Source organism: Salmo salar, unplaced genomic scaffold, assembly GCF_905237065.1.
Source record: "Salmo salar unplaced genomic scaffold, Ssal_v3.1, whole genome shotgun sequence".
NCBI classification, from domain to species: Eukaryota; Metazoa; Chordata; class Actinopteri; order Salmoniformes; family Salmonidae; genus Salmo; species Salmo salar.
In genome coordinates, this window is record NW_025547179.1 from 9,976 (window position 1) to 21,571 (window position 11,596).

General features: G+C 42.9%; 1 pseudogene; it reads right to left on the minus strand.

Annotated features, from left to right (window-relative positions):
* Positions 1-8,521: 8,521 nt before the first annotated feature.
* LOC106585181 (fatty acid binding protein 1-B.1-like) lies at positions 8,522-11,289 on the minus strand (annotated as a pseudogene).
* Between the last annotated feature and the right edge of the window lie 307 nt (positions 11,290-11,596).

Consider the following 11,596-nt stretch of genomic DNA (forward strand, 5'->3'; position numbering starts at 1 on the left):
ACTAAAGGTGTCTACAATTGAGAACGCCTCCCCCTCATATCTTCCCTCCTACTTGCCTGTAGGCACAGATCTAGGATCAGCTTCCCAGCCAAGGGCAACTAATCTACATAGCAATGGTCAACTTTATTGTACTCTCCCTTCTCATCCTCTCTTCTTCTACTTTGGCGGTGTGAGTGATCATTGATCTGTTTTGATAAACAAGGCCTCCTCGACTCCTTAGAAAAATGATAAGCAGTCTCATCATTGTAATACAAATGTATGGATCAATCAACACATTTCATATTCAACTTGACTTTATATACACCTGTGTTGAAAATAAACTAGGCTACATTGCACTTTGAGTTGATTGATTTGAGAGGTGTATTTTGTCTCCCTGCACTATAAAAAAACTTAGAATCAATATACAATTGTAAGGCAGCAGACTGCAATAGGATTGTGAGTTTGCAAAAATGTTTGGCATATAGCTGAACCAGCATACATTCTCAAGTTGAATTTTAATGTTCACTCAACTTTTCATTTTACGTAGAGTGAACATACAATTCAACTTGAAAAATTGGAATCCAGCCAGAGAACGTTAATCACTGACAATGACTGCCAGGAAATACTTCTATTTGATTTAGGTAGTCTCAATAATAACTGGAACAGCCATCTCAGTAACAGATGCAAAAAGTCCAACTATTAACAGATTGGATTACTTTAGAAAAATGTACGTTACTTATGTTGGTGTAGCATAAGATAATCAACCAATGAATGTACATGCAAAAACACAGGTCTTAAAAAAAAACAATTCAACGTTCAATTGTAAGGCAACCAGCAACCAACAAACGTTCACCCATTAGCTACATTTACTTTCCTTTTGAAGTCCAACAAACTCAGAGAATAACACTGATTAATCAATTGGTTAAGTGAAGACACTTGCCAGTTGGTCAGAGCATGCTCGGAGTACACGTCCTGGTAATCCCTCTAGCCCTGCGGCCTTGTGAATGTTGACCTGTTTAAAGGTCTTACTCACATCTGCTACGGAGAGCGTGATCACACACTCGTCCGGAACAGCTGATGCTCTCATGCATGTTTCAGTGTTACTTGCCTCGAAGCGAGCATAGAAATAATTTAGCTCGACTGGTACGCTTGTGTCACTGGGCAGTGCTTCAGTGCTCTCTGGGCAGTGCTCTCGGCTGTGCTTCCCTTTGTTGTCTGTAATAGTTTGTAAGCCCTGCCACATCTGACGAGCTTTAGAGCCGGTGTAGTACAATTCGATCTTAGTCCTGTATTGACGTTTTGCCTGTTTGATGGTTCGTCGGAGGGCATAGCGAGATTTCTTGTAAGCTTCCGGGTTAGAGTCCCGCTCCTTGAAAGCGGCAGCTCTACCCTTTAGCTCAGTGCGGATGTTGCCTGTAATCCATTGCTTCAGGTTGGGGTATGTACGTACAGTCACTGTGGAAATGAGGTCGTTGATACATTTATTGATGAAGCCAGGGACTGATGTGGTGTACTCCTCAATGCCATCGGAAGAATCCCAGAATATATTCCAGTCTGTGTTAGCAAAACAGTGCTGTAGCTTAGCATCTGCTTCATCTGACCACTTTTTGATTGACCGAGTCACTGGTGCTTCCTGCTTTAGTTTTCACTTGTAAGCGGAATCAGGAGGATAGAATTATGGCCAGATTTGCCAAATGGAGTGCGAGGGAGAGCTTTGTACTTGTCTCTGTGTGTGAAGTAAAGGTGGTCTAGAGTTTTTGTCCCCTCTGGTTGCACATTTAACATGCTTCTGGGAATGAGGTAAAACAGACTTAAGTTTCCATGCATTAAAGTCCCCGGCCACTAGGAGTGCCGCCTCTGGATGAGCGTTTTCCTGTTTGCTTATGGCAGTATACAGCTCATTGAGTGCTGTCTTAGTGCCAGCATTGGTTTGTGGTGGTAAATAGACAGCTATGAAGAATATAGACTAAAACTCTCTTGGTAAATAGTGTGGTCTCCAGTTTACCATGAGATTACCTCAGGCAAGCAAAAACTTGTGACTTCCTTAGATTTCGTGCACCAGCTGTTGTTTACAAACATACATAGACCGCCACCCCTTGTCTTACCAGAGGCGCCTGTTCTATCCTGCCGAAAAAGCGTAAAACCTGCCAGCTGTATGTTATTCATGTCATCATTCAGCCACGACTCAGTGAAACATAAGATATTATCGTTTTTAATGTCCCGTTTGCAGGATATACTGTACGTGCTCGTTGCTCGTCTATTTTATCATCCAATGATTGTACTTTGGCTAATAGGACCGATGGTAAAGGCAGATTACTAAACATGGCGGTGTTCGCCTTAGCAATCTCACTGGAGTAAAGACTTCCTCCATCCTTGTCATTATTGAAAGAGATTGTGATATCTCACATCGCAAAATAGGGCTACTTAATATTAAATCCCTCACTTGCAAGGCAGTCATAGTCAATGAACTAAACACTGATCGTAATGTTGATGTGATTGGCCTGACTGAAACATGGTTCAAGCTTGATGGATTTACTGTCTTAAATGAGGCCACTCCTCCTGGTTACACTAGTGACCATATCCCCCACATAGGTGGAAGTGTTTCTAATATTTACGACAGCAAAATTTTTATTGACATTAAAGAAGACTACATTTTCGTCTTTGAGCTTTTAGTCATGAAATCTATGCAGCCTACTCAATCACTTTTTAGTGGGTTTTGTCCAACATGTCTCCGGACCTACTCATTGCCACAGTCATACCCTGGATCTAGTTTTGTCCCGTGGAATAAATATTGTGGGTCTAAATGTTGTTCCTCATAATCCTGGACTATCGGACCACCATCTTATTACGTTTGCAATTGCAACAAATAATCTGCTCTGACCCAAACCAAGGATCATCAAAAGCCATGCTATAAATTCTCGGACAACCCAACAATTCCTAGATGCCCTTCCAGACTTCCTCCACCTACCCAAGGACTTCGGAGTACAAAAATCGGTTAACCACCTAACTGAGGATCTACATTTAACCAAGCATAATACCCTAGATGCAGTCGCACCCCAAAAAACAAAAGACATTTGTCACAAGAAATTAGCTCCCTGCTATACAGAAAATATCAGAGCCCTGAAGCAAGCTTACAGAAAATTGGAACGGAAATGGCGCTCCACCAAACTGGAAGTCTTGGAAAAGACAGTACTGTGCAATATCGAAGAGCCCTCACTGCTGCTCGATCATCCTATTTTTCCAACCTAATTGAGGAGAATAAGAACAATCCTAAATGTATTTTTGATACTGTCGCAAAGCTAACTAAAAAGCAACATTCCCCAAGAGAGGATGTATTTCACTTCAGCAGTGATGAATTCCTGAACTTCTACGACGAAAAGATCATGATCATTAGGAAGCAAAATACGCACTCCTCTTTGAATCCAAAGCTCCAAAGCTCAGTTGTCCTGAGTCTGCACAGAACTGCCAGGACTTAGGATCAATGGAGACACTCAAGTTTTCTAATCCTGTATCTCTTGACATATGAAAATAGTCATGGCCTCTAAACCTTCAAGCTGCATACTGGCCCCTATTCCAACTCAGTAGTATAAAGAGCTACTTCCTGTGCTTGGCCCTCCTATGTTGAACATAATGGATGGCTCCCTATCCTCCGGATATGTACCAAACTCCCTAAAAGTGGCAGTAATAAAGCCTCTCTTGAAAAATCAAAACATTGACCCGGCCGATATCGAATATCCTATTCCTCTGAAAAATAATAACAATAATATTTCCCAGCATCTCTCTGCCTTCCTGAAGACAAATAATGTATATGAAACGCTTCAGTCTGGTTTAAGACCCCATCATAGCACTGAGACTGCACTCATGAAGGTGGTAAATTACCTTTTAATGGCGTCAGACCAAGGCTCTGCATCTGTCCTTGTGCTCCCTGACCTTAGTGCTGACATTGACACTACCGATCAACACCATTTTTTGGAGAGATAGGAAACCCTAATTGGTCTATACGGACAAGTTCTTGCCTGGTTTAGATCTTATCTGTCGGAAAGATATCAGTTCATCTCTGTGAAAGGTTTGTCCTCTGACAAATCAATTGTAAGTTTTGGTGTGCCTCAAGGTTCCGTTTTAGGGCCACTATTGTTTTCACTATATATTCTACCTCTTTCACTGCTATGCGGACGACACACATTACGATGAAACATGGTGAAACATGGTGAAGCCCCAAAAATGTCCTACCCTGGAAGCCTGTGTTTCAGACATAAGGAAGTGGATGGCGGCAAATGTTTTACTTTTGAACTCGGACAAAACAGAGATGCTAGTTCTAGGTCCCAAGAAACAAAGAGATCTTCTGTTGGATCTGACAATTCATCTTGATGGTTGTACAGTCGTCTCAAATAAAACTGTGAAGGACCTCGGCATTACTCTGGACCCTGATCTCTCTTTTGACAAACATATCAAGAATATTTCAAGGACAGCTTTTTTCCATCTTTGTAACATTGCAAACATCAGTAACCTTTTGTCCAAAAATGATGTAGAAAAGCTAATCCGAGCTTTTGTTAGATTAGACTACTGCAATGCTCTACTCTCCAGCTACCTGGATAAAGCACTAATTCAACTTCAGTTAGTGCCAAACACGGCTGCTAGAATCTTGACTAGAACCCCAAATTTGTATCAAATTACTCCAGTGCTAGCCTCTCTATACTGGCTAGGGCTGATATCAAGGTTTTACTGCTAACCTACAAAGCATTACCTAGGCTTGCTCCTACCCATCTCTCCGATTTGGTCCTGCCGTACACACCTACACGTACGCTACGGTCACAAGACGAGGTCTCCTTATTGTCCCTAGAATTTCTAAGCAAACAGCTGGAGGCAGGGCGTTCTCCAATAGAGCTCCACTTTTATGGAAAGGTCTGCCTATCGATGTGAGAGACGAGACTCGGCCTTGACCGTTAAGTCTTTACTTTAGACTCATCTCTTCAGTAGGTCCTATGATTGAGTGTAGTCTGGCCCAGGGGTGCGAAGGTGAACGGCAAGGCACTGGAGCGTCAAACCGCCCTTGCTCTCTCTGCCTGGCCGGCTCCCCTCTCTCCACTGGGATTCTCTGCTTCTGACCCTATTACGGGGCTGAGTCACTGGCTTACTAGTGCTCTTCATGCCTTTCCTAGGAGGGGTGCGTCACTTGAGTGGGTTGAGTCACTAACATGATCTTCCTGTTCGGTTTTGCGCCCCTTCTGGCTCGTGCAGTGGAGGAGATCTTTGTGGGCTATACTCAGCCTTGTTGCCTCCCGCCCCACAACACTAGGTGTTCGATTCTCTCATTTGATTTTATTTGAGTGCTCAGAGTCCCATCTAGCTAAGAATTTAACTCCAATATTTGACATACATGAAATGTCAAAGAGTGAAATTCTGAGCTAGTTCCCTTCCAGTGATGTTGCCTATATACTGAAGAAGGAGGTCAGTAAATGGGTGGGTGAAATAGGTGGGCTGTACAAGGAACTACAAATAGGTAACTTTGAACTACAAATCCTATCAACCAATCTCTCAAGTGACCCCCATGGAACCCTAGCATCACTTGCAGCTCATTGGTGGACTCGATAAGGAAGGCTGTGGTCAGCTAAGTCCAGGAGCCTGAGGATAATGTCACCAGAGTTGCTGCCCTCTGATTGGCTGATTTGATTGTCAGCTTCCACCTCGGCCTTCCAAGATTGGTCCACACTGCAGCCCTCTGAGATACAAAATAAAGGATGGAGCAGGACACACAAGTCAACTCCCTCCCTGAATTGCGCCTTCACTTTTCTAACCACCGAGTGCATGATACTCCACCTGTCCCTTACATACCACGTTTGCATTCCCGAAGCCCCCTAGCATAAAACCTAAAAAGCCCTGACATGGGGAAAGAGTCTAGTCATTATAGACTAGATAGCCGATTTTAGTTCATAGGAGTGGTCAATAGCGATAAAGAGGCAAATAACTATATTTAACAAAAGTATAAAATTAACATGCAACAATTTAACTGAGTTACAGTTCATATAAGGAATTCAGTCAATTGAAATCAATTAATTAGGCCCTAATCTATGGATTTAACATGACTGGGCATGCGCGCAGCCAAGGGTGGGCCTGGTAGGGCATAGGCCCACCCACTTGGGAGCCAGTCCTACCCACTCGGGAGCCAGGCCCAGCCAATCAGAATGAGTCATTCCCCACAAAGAGCTTTGTTACAGACATAAACACTCCTGTTTAATCAGCTGTCCAGGTGGCTGGTCTCAGACGATCCTGCAGGTGAAGAAGCCGGATGTCGAGGTCCTAGGCTGGTGTGGTTACACGTGGTCTGCGGTTGTGAGGCTTGTTGGACGTACTGCCAAATTCTCTAAAATGACATTGGAGGGGGCTTATGGTAGAGAAATGAGCATTTTTATCTCTGGCAACAGCTCTGGTGGACAGTCCTGCAGTCAGCATGCCAATTGCACTCCCTCAACTTGAGATGTGGCATTGTGACAAAACTGCACATTTTAGTGGCCTTTTGTCATGATAAGCCACACCTGTCAGGTGGATTGATTAGCTTATTAAAATTAGAAATGCTCACTAACAAGGATGTATACAAATTTGTGCACTTTGAGAACCTTTCTGGGGTCTTTTATTTCAGCACATGAAAAGACTTGACATAATACGTTTATATTTGTGCAGTATAAATGGCTCAATATTACTTTGACAGTCAACTATACCATCCTAACACCGCTCTGGGGATGGTAACAATGAAGGCAGGGGTGCCCCACTGGCAGGCAGGGAAGATAGGTGGGACACTGCATGATGTGTAAGGCCTATGCCATCTTGCAGAGAACCCACACAAAGACCTTGAGGTAAGACATGAAACTCACAGGATGATCTACAAGATTCAAATGCATTTTTATGACATGATCCCGCCTAGGTTATGAAGACAGTGGAGTAAAGGAAGTTTAAGTAGAATGAGTGTCATTTTCCACACAGGAGGAGGCGCTGAAGAACTAGCCAATAAGCATGAACGAACCTATGGCGCCAGGTGTAAAGAAACATGTCAGACAAATCAACCCTTCAATTCCTAAGTCCATGACACATCAAATCAAACTTTGTCACATGCGCCAAATACAACAAGTGTACACCTTACCGTGAAATGCTAACTTTCAAGCCCTTAAATCAACAGCGCAGTTCAAGATTAAATATTCACCAAATATAGTTACAAAAAATTAAAGTAGGAATAACGAGGCTATCGGTACCTAGTCAATGTGCGGGGGTACAGGTTAGTTGAGGTAATTTGTACATATGTGAAGTGACTGCATAGATAAACAGCAAGTAGCAGCAGTGTACAACAGAGGGGGTGGGGGTGAAGGTGTTGCGCCCTCTTCACAACTGTCTTTGTGTGTTAGAACCATGATAGTTGGTTGGTAATGTGGACGCCAAGGAACTTGAAACTCGAACCGCTCTGTCAATGGGGGGCTTGTTTAGCTCGCCTTTTCCTGTAGTCCACGATCAGCTCCTTTGTCTTGCTCACATTGAGGGAGAGGTTGTCCTGGCACCACACTGCCAGGTCGTCTACAAAGAGGTCAGGTCTCATTGTCGGTGATCAGGCCTACCACTGGTGTTGTGGTGCACCTAAAACTTGGTTTTGGAGTCATGTTATACCACGCAGTCGTGGGTGAACGGGGGAGTACAGACCCGAGGGGCCCCAGTGTTGAAGATCAGTGTGTCAGACCTGTTTGCCTACCCTTACTACCTGGGGGGCAGCCCGTCAGGAGGTGCAGGATCCAGTTGCAGACGGAGGTGTCTAGTCCCAGGGTCCTTAGCTTTTCCAACCAGCTGGGAAACAAGTCACCCTTAAATGGTGCACCTTTAGCCCCTTGTCAGTGACACTGGGGTGGAACTAATGAAAGCAATGTCCAAAAAACAGACACTAGATTGCCTGAAACTTGATTTGCAAAAATACCTGGAAATTGAGCAATCTGCTTTTAAACTGATGCACCAACTGTGGTAGGATTCTTACCCATATTGTGACAGACTAGACGGAACTACTGTCTAGTCCTGACCATAGTAAGATGTTATTTTCTATGGTAGAGTAGGTCAGGGCGTGTTTTTCTATGTTCAAGTTTTGTTTGGGATGATCTCCAATTAGAGGCAGCTGGTCCTTGTTGTCTCTAATTGGAGATCATATTTAAGTAGGGTTTTTTCCAGCTGGTGTGGTGGGATCTTGTTTTTGTATTGCTCTGTGAAGCCTGCAGAACGTGACCTTTAGGTTTCTTTATATAGTGTTCTGAATATAATAAATATTTATCTTTAGCCCTCAACACACTACCAAAGCCTTATTTTCTACACTGCTGGGTTCACATTTTAATGTGACTGATTTGGCAGCAAATGTAGAAAACCCACTTTGGACATTGTGTACTGTTTACCGAACTAAGCTATTCTAATGAATCCCACTGAGGTCTTCACATTCAGCCAACTCAAACCTTGCCTCATTACAAACCTCAATTTTCCCCTGAAGTTCTACCCATTGATATGAAATGCTGAGACCAGACCATTCCATGCCCTTCACATTTTATTAATCCAAAGACTGCAATAGATCTTCACATTCGTTTGCTGGTCTTCTTGTATGAGATGCCAGGCAGAGTCAAGGTCTGAAAAGAGAAAGCATCTGTAATCATTATTCAATAAATCCATGCCAGTACACTATGCTTACCAAACCGGACGCACATTGATTTTGTTCACCCACACTAGAAGCGATCAGGACATGCAGGTTGAAATATCAAAACAAGCTCAGAAACATTTATATTAATTTGGGGCAGAAATAATTCAACATTTATGGCAATTTAGCTAGCCAATTTGTCCTGGTATATAAACATTGGGTTGTTATTTTACATGAAATGCACAAGGTCCTCTACCCTGACAATTCACAGAAAACGGAGTTTGTTTCTCTTCATCTCGCCTCCTTCCTTATATGGAGGTTGACAACATTACAACTGACCAGAGTGTGCCCCTCAAAGTTCATCTTCCAATCACCCACATGGGTATATGCACCTAAGAACCAATGAGATGGGAGAGGCCAGACTTGCAGCATGTTGAGCATCACAAATAGATCTAACTTCCATTTTAGCACCTGGCCACGCAGACGCTTGCTGAGGCGCGCGAGCAGTGTGGTTGCCATGATTGAATAAACGGTAGATTTATTTTGCGACGCGAGCGGTGGGGTCAGCATGTAATTAGGACATTGGTGGCAGCAAACTGTTGAATTGCATTCACGGCACTGTCAAAGACTACCCATTTTGTTAATGGTATAAATTAACCCTGAAATAGTGTCGCCGTGAACCCCCAGCCATATGCCCCGGACTCACGTTGACGAGGGTGTTTGCGTCTGTAAGTTCTGTGACATATTCGATCCCATTCAAGAAGGCCATCAGCTTGTTACCTTCCCTCGTCACCACAGACTGAAACAGGAGAGGTCAATGGTTAGCTCTGAAAGCAGTGGTCACCAACTACAGTCAACTAGCACCAATTTAACAGGCCCAAGTTGGATGGCCATATATGAAGAAAAAAAAGTGTGACAGTGTGCATCAGGTGTGTGAGTTGCTTTTGAGACGTAAACTGCTATAATAGTGCAACTGTGAGCCTAGTGCCCGGAGAGCAGAGGAGATTCTGCCAAAGAAAGTCAGTCCTCCCACAACATCACTGGGACCTGAACTAACTAACCATAGTGACCCCACATCAGCTGAACGTTTAGTTAGATACTGGCTGTATATGTAGGGAGATGGATAAATCCAGGCTACATGTATGAAACTCATGGTTGGGTTGTGACATGCGCCACCCACATTGACCTTCTCCCGGTCGGCGACTCCGAGCTCCGTCTCCTGGCCAATGGTGAAGGAGTTGGTGAGGATCTTTGTTCCCGTGGTGACAGTCACCTTGAAGTGGTCTCCAGTCTCCTCAATCTCAGAGATGCTCTTGATGTCTTTTGCCCTCCTGGATAAGCTCATCAGGGAGACCTACATGTTTGCAGCAACGAGTGAGTCATATACTGTGCTTTTTAGTACTACAAAAGTTAATGAAGTGGGACATGAAAACTGAATTATTACTACTGAAGTAAAGTTCTGATGCACTTATAATATGGCAACAATGAACTGAATGCAAAACATTGAATGCATTCCCAGCTAACACAACATTCTGAGGATCATACGTTTTAGGGCGTGGTTATTTTGCATACCAAATTCTGGCAATGGTGCAGGACAGTCGCTTGGCTTTGGAACATTCCCATTAAGGAATTTGACAAAATGTTATTTTCTTTGGCATTTCATGGGATCAGAATATTTCCTGAAAGTTCAAACATTTAATTTAACGTGAAGTACTAGGAACATTAGTCATTTTACATTGGGAATGTTCTCAAGTTGTTCAGCTGACTTTAAATATACTCGTGTGGGAATTTCAGCACTTCAACATAATGTTCTGTAGGTTCTCAAAGTCATGTTCTCAAAACACTAAGAACTTCTCATACAAAAACAACGAACATTAAACAAAATTACTAAACACACATTCCTTTTCTCAGCTTCAACAAAAGCCAAGTGTACACCACAGTAGTTGGCCACACCTGATCTTACTGAGTGCTTGTTCCTGTTGAAATAGTATGTGAACAGACTACATTTATCCACTTTCAATGAGTTACAAAACTAATGCATGACAACTCCATCCTGGAAGCACAGTGGATTAATTCCATGGATAGAGGACAGAAGAGCATAGGTTTGAATCTCACTGACACAATGAATGATTAATGCCTAAGCAAATCATTTTCAAACAAACCCATCTGTGCTGGAAGTTCAAAATAGTTAACCCAAACTAAACTAGCGGTGTTAAGCTCTTAAACATTCAGTGAAAGTTAATAAAATAAAAAACAGGAAATAACCTATAATTTGTTGTTAAAACTAACACCTCCCAGGAGAACATAGTAAGATGTTCTCAGAACCTCCCTGGAACCTATAAAAACATTTTTTTTAAAGCCTACGTCTCACTTCCATTCTCAGAACATCCAAGGAAACTAGTGTGCTACCTGGGTTTGCTACTCAGAAGTAACCATTGCATTCGCAATCACCATCGAACATCATTACTGAAAGGACTACAACTTCTGAAATTAACACCAAGTCTAATCAAATGTACAAACCCAACAGCAAGACTTACCAATAGCCTCCATGAAAGACTCCAAAGTTCTCATGTGTCTCCATCTGGTATTTCCCTGAGAAAGACATGGTGACTATAAGACAGTGACCGTAGAGATAGCCACAGCTCCCTGCTTGTCTTTATACCCTCATCTATCCAGCCCTGCAATCATTAACTAACTAAAGGTGTCTACAATTGAGAACGCCTCCCCTCATATCTTTCCCTCCTACTTGCCTGTAGGCACAGATCTAGGATCAGCTTCCCAGCCAAGGGCAACTAATCTACATAGCAATGGTCAACTTTATTGTACTCTCCCTTCTCATCCTCTCTTCTTCTACTTTGGCGGTGTGAGTGATCATTGATCTGTTTTGATAAACAAGGCCTCCTCGACTCCTTAGAAAAAAATGATAAGCAGTCTCATCATTGTAATACAAATGTATGGATCAATCAACAC